Source organism: Antechinus flavipes, chromosome 2 (assembly GCF_016432865.1).
Source record: "Antechinus flavipes isolate AdamAnt ecotype Samford, QLD, Australia chromosome 2, AdamAnt_v2, whole genome shotgun sequence".
Classification (NCBI taxonomy): domain Eukaryota; kingdom Metazoa; phylum Chordata; class Mammalia; order Dasyuromorphia; family Dasyuridae; genus Antechinus; species Antechinus flavipes.
This window is the reverse complement of record NC_067399.1, coordinates 88,081,925-88,098,621: the sequence shown is the minus strand read 5'-3', so window position 1 is coordinate 88,098,621 and position 16,697 is coordinate 88,081,925. Positions and strand designations below refer to the sequence as shown.

General features: G+C 38.7%; 1 long non-coding RNA gene across 1 annotated transcript in view; it reads left to right on the top strand.

Annotated features, from left to right (window-relative positions):
* Positions 1-786: 786 nt before the first annotated feature.
* Positions 787-16,697, top strand: part of LOC127548027 (uncharacterized) — a 64,589-nt gene continuing 48,678 nt past the window's right edge. Inside the window, exon 1 of the long non-coding RNA XR_007950306.1 lies at positions 787-906. This is a non-coding gene — a long non-coding RNA (uncharacterized LOC127548027). The remainder of the gene's footprint in view (positions 907-16,697) is intronic.

The window sequence follows — 16,697 nt, the reverse complement described above, 5'->3', positions numbered from 1 at the left end:
CCCATTTTGTATTTGTAGATCTTTTGAAATGGTTTTAGACTCCCCAGGATTCTCTGAACCACATTTTGAGAAGCACTAGCCTAAAACACCCACAGACTTAGGGGCCACTTACATTGAGAGGCCATCCCCAAAATGGTGTACCCATATTTAAAAGCAATGCTCTAGATAGGTGATGATTTGGACTGAAGATAGTGGTACAGTACAGTGGCAAGTGAACTGGTGAGAGCAGGTGGGGGGCAATGTGAAGAGCACCTGGGACTCAGGATCATGAAGATGAGCCAGATTACACGATCTCTAAGCTCATTTTCATGTCTAAGTTCAGGCCCACGTAGGACCATCACCACACTCATTCTGAACAGTAGAAAGACAAGGTAATTTTCTCTTAGGGAAGCTGTTTCCTGTCAAACCTATTCCCTGACTTTCCATCAGAACCACTTTCTGGTTTATTAGGACCGCTTCTTGTCATCTTTTGGGTCTTCTATCTCATTTCTCCTAAGCTGGATGACTGTCTAGATTCTTTCTGCTCTGCTGTGCTCTGCTTGCCCTGTGGAAACAGCAAGATGCTCGGAGAAGGTGGCAAGAATCTGATTTTCTTAGGATCATATGAACTCAAATGTTTCCTGCTTAGTGTAGTGGATAAAGAGCTGGCCTTGTAGTCCGGAAGACCTTGATTCATAGTAGTACATCTGATGCGTAATGGTTATGTGACCCTGGCCAACATATTTAAATCTTCCCAGTGTTCCAGGAAACTTCCGAAGACTTCAATCAACATTGGTGGAAGGGATTTCCTTGGGAGAGTTTCCTAAAGCAATGAAATCATTTAAAAAACATGGTTCCTGACTTTCACCCAGTAGCTTGAGGCAACCAGGAACCAGTCAGGATCTTGAGTGTTCTCTTCTCAGCATGGTATGTAACCCAAGGGAACCTTACCCTTTTTTACTCTTAGAGGCAAGGCAACCTTCTCCGGCACCTTCAGATGATCCTCTGATTGGACTTGGAGATTAGAAGAGAGATTAGAGCTGGAAAACTAGATTTTGGAATAGAGATGGAAATGAATCCATGGGAATTGATGAGGTCACCAAGTGGAGATGATTGATGAAGATGGGAGTGGTCAGATTGAGAGGAGGAGAAGCAGGAAAGAGTAAAGTCATGCAAACTGAAAGAGAAGAGAAATCCAGGGAGGAGAAATGGAGCAATAGTATCAAAGACTGCAAGTTAGGAAGGATGGAGACTGAGAAAAGGCACTTGGATTTGACGAGTGAGAGATTATTAGTAACTGCAGAGAAAGAAATTTCAGCTGAATGTTATGGAAGGAAACTAGACCTTAGAGAGTTTAGAAGAGAGTGAGAGGAAAGGAAGTAGAGGCACCTGTTGTAGATGGTTTTCTCAAGAAATTTAGATGATGGCAAATGGGGATGGATGAATAGGGGAGACATGGCAGAAAGGAAGTAGCTAATAGGCAGGAAAAGACTAAAGATTAGTGAGAAGATGGGAATGAGAGAAGGGGCAATGTGCTGGGGAGGATGGGATGGAATGGGATCCCTTAGGCATGTAGAGGGGTTTGCCTTGGCAAAGAGAATAGCTACCTCTTCATGTGAAGGAGGAGATCAAGACAGAAGGCGTCTGTGAGGAGGGGAAAAGAAGGGAAAAGCTTTAAAATTTCCTCCCTCCTTTTCCTTTCTTCCTCCCTCCCTCCTTCCCTCCTTCCCTCCCTCCTTCCCTCCTTCCTTCCCTCCTTCCCTCCTTCCCTCCTTCCCTCCTCCTTCCTTCCCTCCTTCCTTCCTTCCTTCCTTCCTTCCTTCCTTCCTTCCTTCCTTCCTTCCTTCCTTCCTTCCTTCCTTCCTTCCTTCCTTCCTTCCTTCTTTCTCTCCTTCCTTCCTTCCTTCCTTCCTTCCTTCCTTCCTTCCTTCCTTCCTTCCTTCCTTCCTTCCTTCCTTCCTTCCTTCCTTCCTTCCTTCCTTCCTTCCTTCCTTCCTTCCTTCCTTCCTTCCTTCCTTCCTTCCTTCCTCTCTTCTCCTCTTTATAAGCTAATTGCTCTAATAGAGGCTGAAAGTCTTACAATTATTCTTGGGAAGAAAAGGATAAACAGAAACCTAATCTATATATAATTTTTAAAAATAATAGCTTTTAATTTTTACTTCACATAGCATCATTTTATGTATGTCTGTTCAGCCTTTCTGAAATCACTCTGCTGATCATTTCTTATATTCCATTACATTCATGTACTATAACTTTTAATCTATAATTTTGCTAATTGTTTTTTCACTTTGAGACCTAGTTGGGTTGGCTTTTCTTGATCAAATTGCTTCTTTAGTTTTATTCTCTACCTTAATTTATCCTTAGAATAAAAAAAAATGTTTGAAGGTTTAGTGTGTTAATGTTTTAAATCAGGGAGTTTGGCTCAGCAAACACTCTGTTATAAGCAAAATGCTGTAATAGAAGCAGAAAATCTTACAATAAGCCTCGGAAGGCAAAGGTTAAACAGAAACAGTGCACAGTTTTGCTAATTGTTCTTCCTTCACTTAGAGATTTAGATAGGGTTTGCTTTTTAGGTTTCTGTCTGTCCCTGTTTCTGTCTCTCCTTCCACCCCCATGTTCACTTGACGGTTTCACTGCACAGCTACTAATAACTCAGTAAAGTTTTTGCTACAAAAGCAGTTGGAAAAAGCTGGTAACAGGGTTAGGAAATACTTAAGGCCGCCTCTCCCTGCTACACATACTCAAGCTATGATCTGGACCCATAGATAACATATAATTATTTGGTAATAAATTGCATTCCAACTCCAAGCCAATGTGTCCCTGGGGTTTTTCCTCTTTCCCCATCCTTCCCACTAGACCCCATTTCTAAGCATGAAATATGGTTGTGATTTACATGTACAACTGAAGTCAAGGCTGGATTCCTAGATGGATTTAATTTCACCATGAGATAAGCAGGATGACCTAGATTCTTGTGGGGCTGATGTTATCGAGGGAGTCTGGCAGGGGAGCCCTGCTGGGGGTGAGGTGGGGTGCGGAGGGAGAGTGAGGGCTTGTGGGCTGGGCTCCAGGTGGGTCTTGGTTCCCCAGGGGATTGCCTGGTGAAGCAGAAGGAGAGCTGGGTGTCCCGGGCCCCTCAGGCTGAGCTGGGGGGAAGGACACTGATCCCTGGAGTCATGACACGTGCAGGCTGGACCACAGGACTTCATCTGGAGGCTCTGGGAGCAGCTTACCCAGTTCCGATAGAGGAAGGTCATCTTATTAAAACTTTTGAGCATTCGTGTGTGTGTGTGTGGTTGTGTATCTGTGCTGGCCACTTTCTAATAAAATAGCTCTTTCTCCCCCTCCACCTTTTGGCAGTGTCATTTAGAACACATCTCAACCAATGGGACATGAGGAACCCTGCCTTTGGAATGGACCCTGGCAGAGAAACAGGGACGAGTCAGGACATTCAGAGCCCTCCCCCGTCTGGACCCACTTGCTCTCTCGCCCTCCCCGACAACCCCCCAACCTCCTCTCAGCTTTTGCACCATCACCCAGACTATTTTAGCAATCGGGGCTACACCGTGGTCACAGCCCTTCTCCATCTGTGGAAACCTTATCCCTCCGTCAGCATCCAGCTCGAGCCCTGCCCCTCCATGCAGCCTTCCCTAGCACACCTGAGTCACGGAAAATACTCCACCTCTTGAGGGAGTCAGCCCATCCACATTCATCAATCAGTCCTTGCCTTCAAAGGGCTAATATTCCAAAGGGAGAGAGAACGTGTAAATGATTAAGTACATATAAAACAGAGAAAGAGTCAATAGAAGGGAATCTCATGGAGGGAGACACTAGTACTTACAGATATAGAAATCTTGTTTTTTTTTTAATAATAGCCAGCATTTATATAGTACCTACACTATTTTTTATTTATTTTTACAAATATCTCATTTGAGCTTAATAATTCTGGCAGATAGGTGCTATTATTATCTGCATTTTTTTTAATAGATGAGGAAACTGAGAGAAACAGAAGTTTGTGAAAGATCACAAAACTAGTAAATATCTAATTCAGGATTTAAATTGGGCTCTTCCTGACTTCCGGATCCATGAGAAAACCTAGGTTCAAACCTTTCCCCTGCCACTTACTGATTTCCATCATCCTGGGCACGTCAGAACCCCTTTGGGTTTCAGTATTCTCATCTATACTATACTAATATATAGTAGCAACTCTCTCACAGGGCTCTTCTGAGATTTAAGGTGAATATTGGAAAACTTATTAAACTTAAAAATACTATATATAAATTATTCTCCTTTAGTCTTCAGGAAAGCCTTTGATTGATGGATTCAGAAAAGAGATAAGTGATTTATGTGTGGGACAGGCATGAGCAGGCTCTTAGAGATAGCAAGAGAGCTCAGAGCAATGGGAGCTCCCAGCTTTTGATTGTGGGGCAACATGAGTAAGTTGTCCTGATTTATTTAGTAAACTTGAACATCTTTCCACATATTTTTGGCCATTTGGGACTGTTGCTATGGAAAGAGCCTCTGACCCCAAAATACATGACTCTGAAGTTCCCCTAGAAAAAGAGTATCCTCCCATCTCTGACCTCCTACAATAATGGGGAAATCTCTCAAGGACAGCATTCCTTGCTGGAATTCCAGCCCTTCTAGGGTGGCCTGATATTCTTAGGTATAATCTGTCCTTGAGCTGGGAATTATATCTTTTGGCTCCTGATGGATTCTCTCTGTGAGGATGATGCTGGGTCTTCTGCTTTAGGCTTTGGCGAAAACAGGACAGAGACCAACAGATCCCCAGTACTGACTAGGACTTCTGGTACCAAGGAGAAGCAGACAGAAAGAATAGTCCTTTTAGGAAAGGAAATGATGTTAAGTCCCCAAGTACTCTGATCTAGCCCCTGTGATAGGGTGTGGGCTGTGGTATCAGGTGAAGGTATGGACTCTCAAAAGTATTGTAGGATGCTCCTGTGCAGAAATGTTTGTGGCAGCCCTTTTTGTAGTGGCAAGGAACTGGAAACTGAGTGGATGTCCATCAGTTGGGGAATGGCTGGGTAAGTTATGGCATATGAATGTTATGGAATATCATTGTTCTGTAAGAAATGACCAGCAGGATGATTTCAGAGAGGTCTGGAAAGACTTACATGAACTGATGCTAAGTGAAATGAGCAGAACCAGGAGAACATTGTACACAATAACAAGATTATGTGATGATCAGTTCTGATGGACGTGGCCCTTTTCAATAATGAGGTGATTCAATCCAGTTCCAATAGACTTGTGATGGAGAGAGCCATCTGCACCCAGAAAGAGAATCATAGAACTGAGTATGGATCACAACATAGTATTTTCACCTTTCTTGTTGTTTGCTTGCTTTTTTCCTCATTTTTTCCCTTTTTGATCTGATTTTTCTTGTGCGGCATGATAAATGTGGAAATATGTTTAGAAGAATTGTACATATTTAACCTATATTGAATTACTTGCTGTCTAGGGAAAGGGGAGTCAGGGGAAGGAAAGGAGAATAATTTGGAACACAAGATTTTGCAAGGGTACATGTTGAAAACTATCTTTGCATGTATTTTGAAAATAAAAAGTTATTATTAAAAATTGAAAAAAAAAAAGAAGCATTGTGGGATGGTAGGCCAAAGCTTTGTTGCAAGAAAGAAATCAAAGTCCTGGTCACCCTGAATTAGTTCTGGTTCTGAAACTTGCATGGGGAAATCCAATAAATAATAACTTGACATTTATAGAATGAGGAAACCACTTTCCTCACCCTATTAGATGGGTGATATAGTATTATTATTATTTTTTAAATTTAACAATTACTTATTAGTTTTCAACATTTACTTTTATAAGATTTTGATTTCCATTTTTCTCCTTCTCTCCTTCCCCTCTCCCAATCTGAAATAGATTATACATGTAACAATCATATTAAATATATTGCCACATTAGTCATGTTGTGAAAGAATAATCAGAACAAAAGGGAAAAGTCATAAGAAAGAAAAAAGCAACAAAAAAGTGTCTGCATTCAGACTCCTTATTTCTTTCTCTCGACAACATTTTCGATCAAGAGAAGTATCTTAGATCATTGTATTGCTGAGAAGAGCAAAGCATATCAAAATTTATCGTCATGGTATGATGTTGCTATATATATAATGTTCTCCTGGTCCTGCTCACTTCAATCAGGATCAGTTTATTTAAGTCTTTCCAGGTTAAAAGTTTTATTGTTGTCATTTAACAGATCAGGAAACTGTGGCTCCACATGGTTAAACGATGATCTTGGTTAGGTGTCTAAAACAGAATTCTTGATTCTGAGTCAATTATGTAAGGATGAAATAGCATTTGTAAAAAGCACCTACTATGCATAATGCACAAAGCTCAGGTTAGGACTACAAAGATAAATTGGAAAACAATCCATGCTTCTGTTCTCAATGAGCTTATAGCATTTCCACTCTGCCATCTTGCTTAGACTCTGTTCTATAATATCTGCTCCTAAAAGCATCCACATTCCCCTTTATCTCTCAGGTCTCCTCTTGCCTGTGGCCCAATCCATGTTAGACACTCTTTCTCTGGGGCCCTCCCTTGTTTGAGTGAGAGAGAGAAACTTAAAATCCTGAATATGGACCCTCTATATGGGGAAGTACAAGAGGGGAATGGAAAAAACCAGATCCTCAATAGGAGGCAGGTAGAGGAATAATTCACACAAAAGTGGAGCAGTAAAGGAGAAGTAATGCAAGGTGGTCCCACTAGAATGGAGGCCCTTGAGGCAGGGAGTTTTCATTTTATTGTATTTTTTGTCATTGTATCCCTTCACCTACTACAGTATTTAGCCCATAGTAGATACTTAATAAATGTTCATTCATTGTTGACTGACTGATAATTATTTCTAGGCATGTGGGAGATAATTAGGAACATAAATAAATTATAATATTAATAAAAGAGAGATATTGTGAGCAAATGTTAGTCAGGAAGACCTGGGTTCAAGTTCACTTCTTAGAGATACAGGGAAAGTCAGTTCATTTCTTTTTATAACAGGGAGTTCTCTAAGACTCTAAATTGCAGAGCAGGTGGCAGTCAGAATTTGTAGAGGGAGTTTCCTCATTGGGAATTTCCTACAGAAATGAAATCACAGGTTTGGTCCAAAACCAAAACCAAAGCCAAAACTAAAACCAAAACCAAGCAACAATAATAGAACAGGTGAATTTTTTAAATAGAACTTAACATTTTCCAATTTGCCTTCATATATTTAATGAAAGCTTTTGCATTCTTTTAGAATAGCTTTTTTAAATTATTTATTTTTTTACAAGTATTTATTCTTACTTTCTTCTTCCTCCTTCCCAATTGAATAATAAACATTAAAAATGAAATTTTATCGAACATTTAAAAAATGAAACATGATAAAAATGCCTGATCTAGCAAAACAAATGTTCACATTGGCCATATCCAAAAATGTATCTGCTTCTATATCTGAAGTCCATCACCTCTTTGACAGGAAATAGGTATCATGTTTCATCATTGGTCCCTAAAATTTCTGATTTATCATTGCATTGATCAATGTTCTAAAGCCTTTCAATGTTATTTTTCTCTATTATTTTGTGATCCTTGTATAAATTATTTTAGTTTTGCTAACTTCATTCTCTATCAATTTAGAGATATTTTCCAGTTTCTTTTGACATTGTTGAATTGATCCCTTTTTATAGCATAATAATATTCCGTTCTATTCATATACTTTAATTTGTTTAGCTATTCCCTAATAAATAGATACTCCCTCAGTTTTCAGTGTTTGGCTAGTATAAAAATTGCTGCTAAAAATATTGATAAATCCTTTCCATCTTTATTTGATCTCTGTGGCAGCTAGATATTGTTGTTTGTCCTTCATTCTTGAAGTGACTATTACAACAGGGATGTAATGCCGTGATGTGCAAATGAATCAGATTTAAGTGAGAAGAGGCTGTGAAAAGTCACCAGCCTCATTCTCTCTTCTGGCTCTATCCATTGTGCTATGTTGGATTGCACGCTAATGAGAGGACATAGGAAAGAGTCCCAAAGAAAAGCGTAAATGTGAAAAGCTTGGGATCTGATTGTAGGAAACCTGAGTCCAGTGGTCAGATATAGATCAGGATGATGGCAGATGGCCCCGGATGCAGTGAGAAACCTTTTTGGAAGTTAAGGAATTCAATAGGTTTCAGTTCGGCTGAGATAGCCACACATTCAGTGATTAAGGCTATTTGGCACAGTGGATAGAGTTTTAGACTTTGATTTAGGAAGATGAGTTAAAATTCAACATCAGATACTAGTGGGATGATCCTGGGCAAATCATTTACTTGTCTCAGTTTTCCCATTTGTGAAATAGGGTTAATAGAAGCATCTACTACTCAGAATTATTATGAGGAGCAAATGAGATAATTATAAAGTGCTTAACACAAGCAAGTGCTGCATAAATGTTAGTATTATTATTATATTGGGGCTTAAGTCTAAAAATGATATCAATAGGTCAAAAGGTACGTACAGTTGTACAACTTTTAGATTGAAACCTAGTTCCAAAATATTTTCCAGAATATGTATTTCAATTTACAGCTTCACCAACAATGCACTAGTATGCCTGTTTTCCTGTAGTCCTCCAATATTTATCATTTTCCACTTTTGTCCTCTTTGCTAATTGATGGATAGATGATGGAACTTCAAAATTGTTTTAATTCGTACTTCTTTAGTTATTAGTGAAAAGGAGCATTTCAAAATATGGTTGTTGGTAGTCTGGATTTATTCCTGTGAAAACTTTTTTTTCCTTATTGGGGAATGGCTCTTAGTCTTATATATTTTAATAAATTCCTTGTACATTTTGACATGAGACCTTTATTAGAGAAACTCACTGCAAAAATTTTTCTCCTGGTTACCTGTTTCTCTTTTGATTGATTGCTTTTGCAAAAACTTTGAAATTTTATACAACCAAAATTGTCCATTTTACCTTTTCTGAACCTCTCCATTATCCGCTTGATTATGAATTCTTGTCTTAACCATAGATATGAAAGTTTGCTCCTCTGCTGTGTTGATGGAGTCACTTTCCATGTCTAAAGTATGTACTATTTTAGAGTTTATTGTTGTATATTGATGGTCTATATGATGGTCTATACCTAATTTATGCCAAGGTGCTTTCCAGTTTTGTTAAATAGCAGGAGTTTACCCAAATAATTGGCGTCCACACTGCTGTATTTGTTTACTTCTGTAGGTTGTGGACCTAATCTGTTCCACTGATCAACCACTTTATTTTTTAGCTAGTATCAAGATACTTTTGATGATTACTGTTTTGTAGCCTAGATTGAGATCGGTTACTGAGAGGCCCCCTTTCTTCCTGTTTTCCCTCTCTAAGCATTCATATATTTTGAAAATCTTTATGACAACTTGGTGAAAAGTCAAGGTCTTGCCTAATATGCCCATTTTACAGATTAGGAAAACTGAGACCCTGGAATATAAAATGGCTTATCTTTGGTCACTCCCCTAGGCCTAAGTCACTTGCCCTGAGGAAATAGGAAGTATATATAAAGAGATCAAGTATAACTCATCAGTTCTGAAAACTCTTTCAGCTTTGGAAAGGCTTTCCCTATAGAAATATGTCATCTCAAGTACCACTGTAGCCATCCATGGATTCAACTACCAAATTTAAGGAAGTAAAAGGTTTTTTTCTCTCAAGTAGTCAAATGAAGTTGTGATCTCACTCATATAAGTATTTCCTCCAGAGAAGAAACCTATTCACATTTGTTACTCTTTCCTACGTTCTCCCGTGGAATTTGCCACAACATGGCACAATGGATAGGGGGATGACATGGGATCCAGGAAGAGCTACCTCTGACATACACTGGCCAAGTGACACTATCAGCGTTGGGAACCTCTCTGAGAGTATAAGTTTCAAACAGATTGGTGGACTTGCACGGACAGTGGCAATCCCTTGTGATTTGTTGTTTGCCCCATTCATTTTTTTGAATTAGATTATTTAATTTTCAATTGGTTTTTAGTCTATTTTTCCATGGTTCTTTATTGAATATAATTTTTATTTCATTTTAATGAAACTGCTTTTCTCTGGCAGTTCTAGATATCTTTAAAATTATAGATCTAGTCTCCATCACTATCCACTTGGGTCCCAGGAAGTCCACAGAATTCCAGGGGAATTCTCTCAATTTCTCTTGATAGCATTAGAATATCAGTTATCCTTTACTCTTAGTACTAACCAGTTGATCTTATTTTTAATCATACATTTCTGTGATGAAATCCCTTATGATGCTTCTTGGTGGTACAGCCAGGTCCCAATTAGGGAGAACAATGAATCCTGTGAAGTGGTTGAATGTATTTGAATTTAAACTATTCAGAGTTATAATTATGTAATACGTGGTAATTGATTCCAGCCCAATGAAAAATATGCAGTTAGAATTCAAATAATTCAATCACTTCATGGGATTTGTAGTATAAACTAATTGGGACCGGGCTCAGATTCCTTGTTGGAAGTGTTTTGTGGTCTGTTCTCATACACTATGGATCATTCTCAGTCTTCACTCTTCTTGGATTGTAGTGTTCCCTGGCTCAAGGCCATATACCGCCACCAAAAGAATATTAGTCTTAAAAATTGGGCCTTTGTTTCAGGAAGAAGTTTAGGGTCATTTAAATAATTTTGTAATTTCTCAAAGACAGTCTAGCTGATTTGTCTCTCCTTTAATTCAGAGCCCAATTCATTTTGGAACTGTTGTCTAACACACACACACACACACACACACACACACACACACACACACGGAGAAAGAGTAAAGGAAAGAGAGAGAGACACAGAGAGAGAGACAGAGAGAAAGAGAAAGAGAGAGACAGAGAGACAAAGAGAAAAAGAGAGAGCAAGAGAGAGAGACATACAGAGACACAGAGACAGAGAGAGAAAGGGAGAGAGACAGAAAGACAGAGAGAAGGAGAGAGGGAGAGAGAAAGAGAGAGAGAGAAAGGGAGAGACAGAGAGACAAAGAAAAAAGAGGGAGCAAGAGAGAGAGAAAAACATAGAGAAAGAGAATGAGAGAGAGAGAGAGGGAGACAGAGAGACAGAAAGAGGGAGGAGGGGAGGGAGAGAGGGAGAAAGAAAGGGAGAGAAGGAAAGAGGGAGGGAGAGAGGAAGAGGAAGAGAGCTTCATAAGTTGCCTACCCAACTGTGTAAAAATAGTCTGGGAAATGGGTATTCTTCATCCATTGCTTTTTCCTATGGATATTTAAATTCTTTAGAGAGATTTTTAATCTCATTTTGGAAGCTCTTGAACATTCCAGGAGCTGATGTGAACAGCAAAAACATCTGAAAGGCCTCCCCTTCTATAAAAAATCTCTTCAGTCTGGTCTCCCCTTTTGCTTTTCCAGCCTTGTTATACCATATTCCCCTCCCATCTAGCTGGGATGTTGACTTTGTCATTCTTCCTACATTCTTTCTCTCTTTTTCCTGGGATTCTCTCCTTCCTGGACCCTGCCCCAGCTTTCTTTAACATTCAACCCAAGCACTATGATCTGCTTGAGACCTTTTGTGGTTCCCCCAAATTTTAGTGCCTTCCCACCCTTTAGGCCCCAAAGGGCTATCACCTGAAGTCTGCTTTGTGTGGGATTTGTGTTTATTTGTATGTGTGTGTGTGTGTGTGTGTGTGTGTGTGTGTGTGTGTGTGTGTGTGTGTCTTCTCTCCTCTGTTAATACGTAAGCTCTTTGAAGGCAGGGACAGTTTCATTTTTGTCTCCTCACCACCTTCCAAGGGGTCTGACAAACAAAGGTTCATAAAGGCTGCTTGATGCTAGGTTAGATCTCCTCCATGACATCCCTGGTGAGCACAGATTTCTCTTCCTTATCTCTTGCATGATATTAACAATCAAAGATAACTGAACAAAGCTATGGCTTTTATTATATTTCTCCAGGAATCTTGTATAACTTGGACATACGTATGGAAAACAACTTGTTGGAGAAAAGCCATTAGGATTTTGTTTTATCAGATCAGATGCTTTTTTTTCCCTTTAAAAATTAAATACAGTGAAATCTTGTATTTCAATCAATTGTTTGATGCTATAATGTTGTGGTCTACTGTGGAATATTGCTTTTGAAAGCCTCCCAAATGCTTGCTAGTATCTTCACCGAAATATCTTTAGTGCATGTATAATTTTTGCAAATTTTAGAATACATGAGAAAAATATGTTGGAAGATAAAATTCAGGAGAAAGGAATGAAAGAGGCCAAAGACTTATTAACTAGCAGAAACATTATACCTCTACTTTATCTAATCATAGATACTTCACTTGAGAAAAGACTCAGAAGGGGCTTGATAGGGCCAACACTAAATCAAATAGCCAAAAAAAAAAAAAAAAAAAAAAAGAAGAAGAAGTTGATAATGTTTGATTGGATAAGATATACGTTACTACTGATGTGGGAGTCATTTCTGAATCAGTTGTCTTGCTGCACACAGACCACTGACTTGTGAGAAAAGAGATCAAAATGAACAAAAAGCTAAACGAATAAAATCGAGAAAATGATACTGAATAATTAAAACATTTATAGCCTAACTTAGTTAAATGGGTTATTAATTTTTATTTATTTTCTGAGGCAATTGGGGTCAAGTGATTTGCCCAGGGTCACATAGCTTGAATGTGTCAGATGTCTGAGGTCAGATTTGAACTCAGGTCCTCTTGACTTCCAGGCTAGTGCTCTATCCACTACACTACCTAGCTGCTCCAGGTTATTAATTTTTTAAAAAAGGAAATAATTTGGGAAAAGCACATTAATAATAATGATGATGATGATGATGACACTAGTTAATAATTAACATTTATATAGCACCTACTATGTATTAAACATTGTGCTAAGTGCTTTTTAAGTATTATCTCATTTGATACTCACAGCAATCCTGGACGGTAAGTGCTATCTAAAAAAAAAAATGACATTTATAGATGAGGAATTTGAGGCAAATAGAGTTTTTTTTCTTTTAATCAAAGCTTTTTATTTTCAAAATACATACATGGATCATTTTCAACATTCACTCTTATAAAATCTTGCGTTCTAATTTTTCCCCTCCCTTCCCCTCAACTCCTCCTGTAGATGACAAGTGATTCAGTATATACTAAACATGTGCAAGTCTTCTATACATACTTCTACAAATATCGTGCTGCACAAGAAAAATCAGATCAAAAAGGAAAAAACGAGAAAGAAAAATGCAAGAAAACTACAACTACATCAAAAAGAGTGAGAATGTTATGTTGTGATCCACCCTCAGTTCCCACAGTCCTCTATGGGTGTAGATGGTTCTCTTTACCACAAGATCATTAGAACTGGTCTCAGTTCTCTCATTGTTGGAAAGAGCCACGTCCATCAGAATTGATCATCATATACTCTTGTTGTTGCCGTGTACAATGATCTCCTGGTTCTGCTCATTTCACTCAGCATCAGTTCATGTAGGTCTCTCCAGGCATCTGAAGTCAATCTGCTGATCATTTTTTATAGAACGATAACACTCCATAGCATTCATCTATCATAACTTATTCAGCCATTCTCCAATTGATGGGCATCCACTCAATGTCCAGTTTGTAGCCTGTATAAAAAGGGCTGCCACAAACATTTTTGCACATGTGGGTGCTTTTCCCTTTTTTATAATCTCTTTGGGATACAGGCTCAGTAGAAACACTCCTGGATCAAAGGGTTTGAACAATTTGATAACTTGTTGAGCATAGTTCCAGATTGCTCTCCAGAATGGCTGGATGTATTCACAATTCCACCAACAATGTATCAGTGTCCCAGTTTTCCCACATTCCCTCTGACATTCATCATTATCTTTCCCTGTCATCTTAGCCACTCTGAGCTGTGTGTAGCGGTATCTCAGAGTTGTCTTAATTTGCATTTCTCTGATCAATAGTGATTTAGAGCATCTTTTCATATGGATAGAAATAGTTTCAATTTCATCATCTGGAAATTTCCTATTTATATCCTTTGACATTTGTCAGTTGGAGAATGGCTTGAATTCTTATAAATTTGAGTCAATTCTCTCTATATTTTAGAAACAAGGCTTTTATCAGATCCCTTGAATATAAACTTCCCTCCCCCCAATTTATTGCTTCCCTTCTAATCTTGTCTGCATTGGTTTGGTTCGTACAAAAACTTTTAAACTTAATATAATTAAAATTATCTATTGGCCAATAGAGCTTAAGTAACTTTCCCAGGATTATTCAGCTACTAAATGTCTGCAGTTGGATTTGAACTCAGGTCCTTCTAACTTGAGCACCAGGCTTGGAATAAGGAAGACTCATTTTCTTGAGTTCCAATCCAGCTTTAGATACTTACTAACTGTGTGACCCTGGATAGTTAGTTAACCTTGTTTGCCTCAATTTTCTCATGTGTAACATGAGCTGGAGAAGGAAATGACAAACCTTTATTAAAGTTTCTTTACTAAGAAAACCTCAAATGAGATCATAGAGATGGACTCAATTGAAGTGACTGAATAATTAAAATTAAATTAATATTATTACATTAAAATAAATATGTAAAATACATAATTAAAAAATATATTTTTTTGCTGAGGCAATTGGGATTAAGTGACTTGCCTAGTATCACTACACACCTAGAAAGTGTTACATGTCTGAGGGCAGATTTGAACTCAGTTCCTCCTGACTTCAGGACTAGTGCTCTATCCACTGCACCATCTAGCTGCAAAAAAAAAAAAAAATTAAAATAAATAAAGATATATAATTATATATAACAAATATACATATATTAAAATAAAATAAATAAAATAAAATAAAAAATATTAAGAGTAAAATGACTGAACGCAACTACAACCTCTTAACTTAGGATCCAGCTCTCTATCCACCAGGCTACCTGGCTGGCCCTATTACCCACAAAACAGCTATTATAATACTTCCATACAAAAACCGAAGCAGTACAAATCAGTTACCATGATGGTGACTCTAAGGGCCAAATCGGGAAGTGGGGGGGGGGCAACCGTGGTTTGCTGACTCCCTATTTAGAATATAAACGCATTTGTAAAATCTTACAAAGAATGACGATGGAAGACTGTACATGCTCGCCTAACAGGGAGGCGCAGTGGAGGGGAAGCACCTTTATGGCAACTCAACACAACCAAAGCATTCTGAGCAAACATAAGGCCAGAACTGGAAAGCAGAACAGCAGAGTGAGAGAAGAGAAAGGTCTGCAAGTATTTCTATAGCTCCTTTCCCATCAAAGACAGTGGAGCCATTATATGTGGATTCTAACATCCTCAATGTGCTTATAAGGGAGGATTGTCCTTCCCATCCTGTCACAGAACCCTGTGACTTACCCAAGGTCACACCACTTAATAAATGTTGATTGGATTGGATTGATCTCCTACACATCCCTGGGAGGGATTATTATAATCTATAATTCTGCTATTATTATCATCCCCATTTTAAAGTGGAGAAAACCGAGGCACATAGAAGGTATCTGACTTGTGGATTTCTGTGGATTCAAAGCCACCCCCAACCCTTCCTCTCCCTCACTCCCAAATCCATCAAGTCTTGTCAAATCTAACTCTCCTGGGGCAGCTAGGTGGCGCAGTGGATAGAGCACCAGCCCTGAAGTCAGGAGGACCTGAGTTCAAATATGACCCCAGACATTTAACATTTCCTGGCGGTGTGAACCTGGGCAACTCACTTAGCCCCAAGTGCCTCAACAAAATTAAAAAAAAAAAATCTTAATTTATACTTTAACATATTTAACATGTATTGGTCACATCCTGCCATCTAGGGGAGGGGGTGGGAGGAAGGAGAGGAAAAGTTGGAACAAAAGGTTTGGCAATTGTCAATGCTGTAAAATTACCCATGCATATTACTTGTAAATAAAAAGCTATTAAAATTTTTAAAAATCTAACACTTCCATCTATAATATTTCTCTTTACTCTATAGCCACTGACCTATTTCAAGTCTTCATCACCTCTAACCCAGACTATTGCAATAGCCTCCTAATTGGCCTCCTTGCCTCCATATTGTCCTCGCCTTAATTTATTCTTCAAAGCTAAGTACTTTACAGTTATGATCTCATTTGGTACCTCATCCCTTATTATCTCATTTTATCTCAATTATTACCTCACCCTTCACTTTTCTGCCTTCTTTTACATTGTAAGCTCCTGGAGGGCAGGGATTATTTTTCTTTTTATTAATTGTATTTCCAACTCCTAGGACCATGACAGGCACATGTTTCAGTTTAGTTCATGAACATATTCATTTATTTCAACCATGTCCTACTCTCATGACGCCATTTGGGATTTTCTTGGCAAAGATATTGGAGTGGTTTGCCATTTCCTTCTCTAGTTCATTTTACAGATGAGGAAACTGAGGCCGTATTAAGTGACTTACCCAAGGTCACATGACTTGATAAATGTTTATTGGATTGGATTGATCTCCTACACATCCATAGGAGGGATTAGTATTATCTATAATTATGCTCTTATTATCACCCCACTTTACAGATGAGGAAACTGAGGCACATAGAAGTTATTTGACTTTTCCAGGATCCGGTAGCTAACAAGTGCCGGAGACTGGATTTGAACTTTCTTCCCCAACTCAAGGCCCAGTGCTCAGTGTACTCTGGCGCCACCTAGCTGCCCCTTCACTCTTCTGTCATTTTGTGACTTCATCGGCGGTGTGGGGAACTCCAGGTGAGTGATCTCCCTCTCTCAGCGCAGATCGCCACCCCCTCACCAATGAACAATCTCG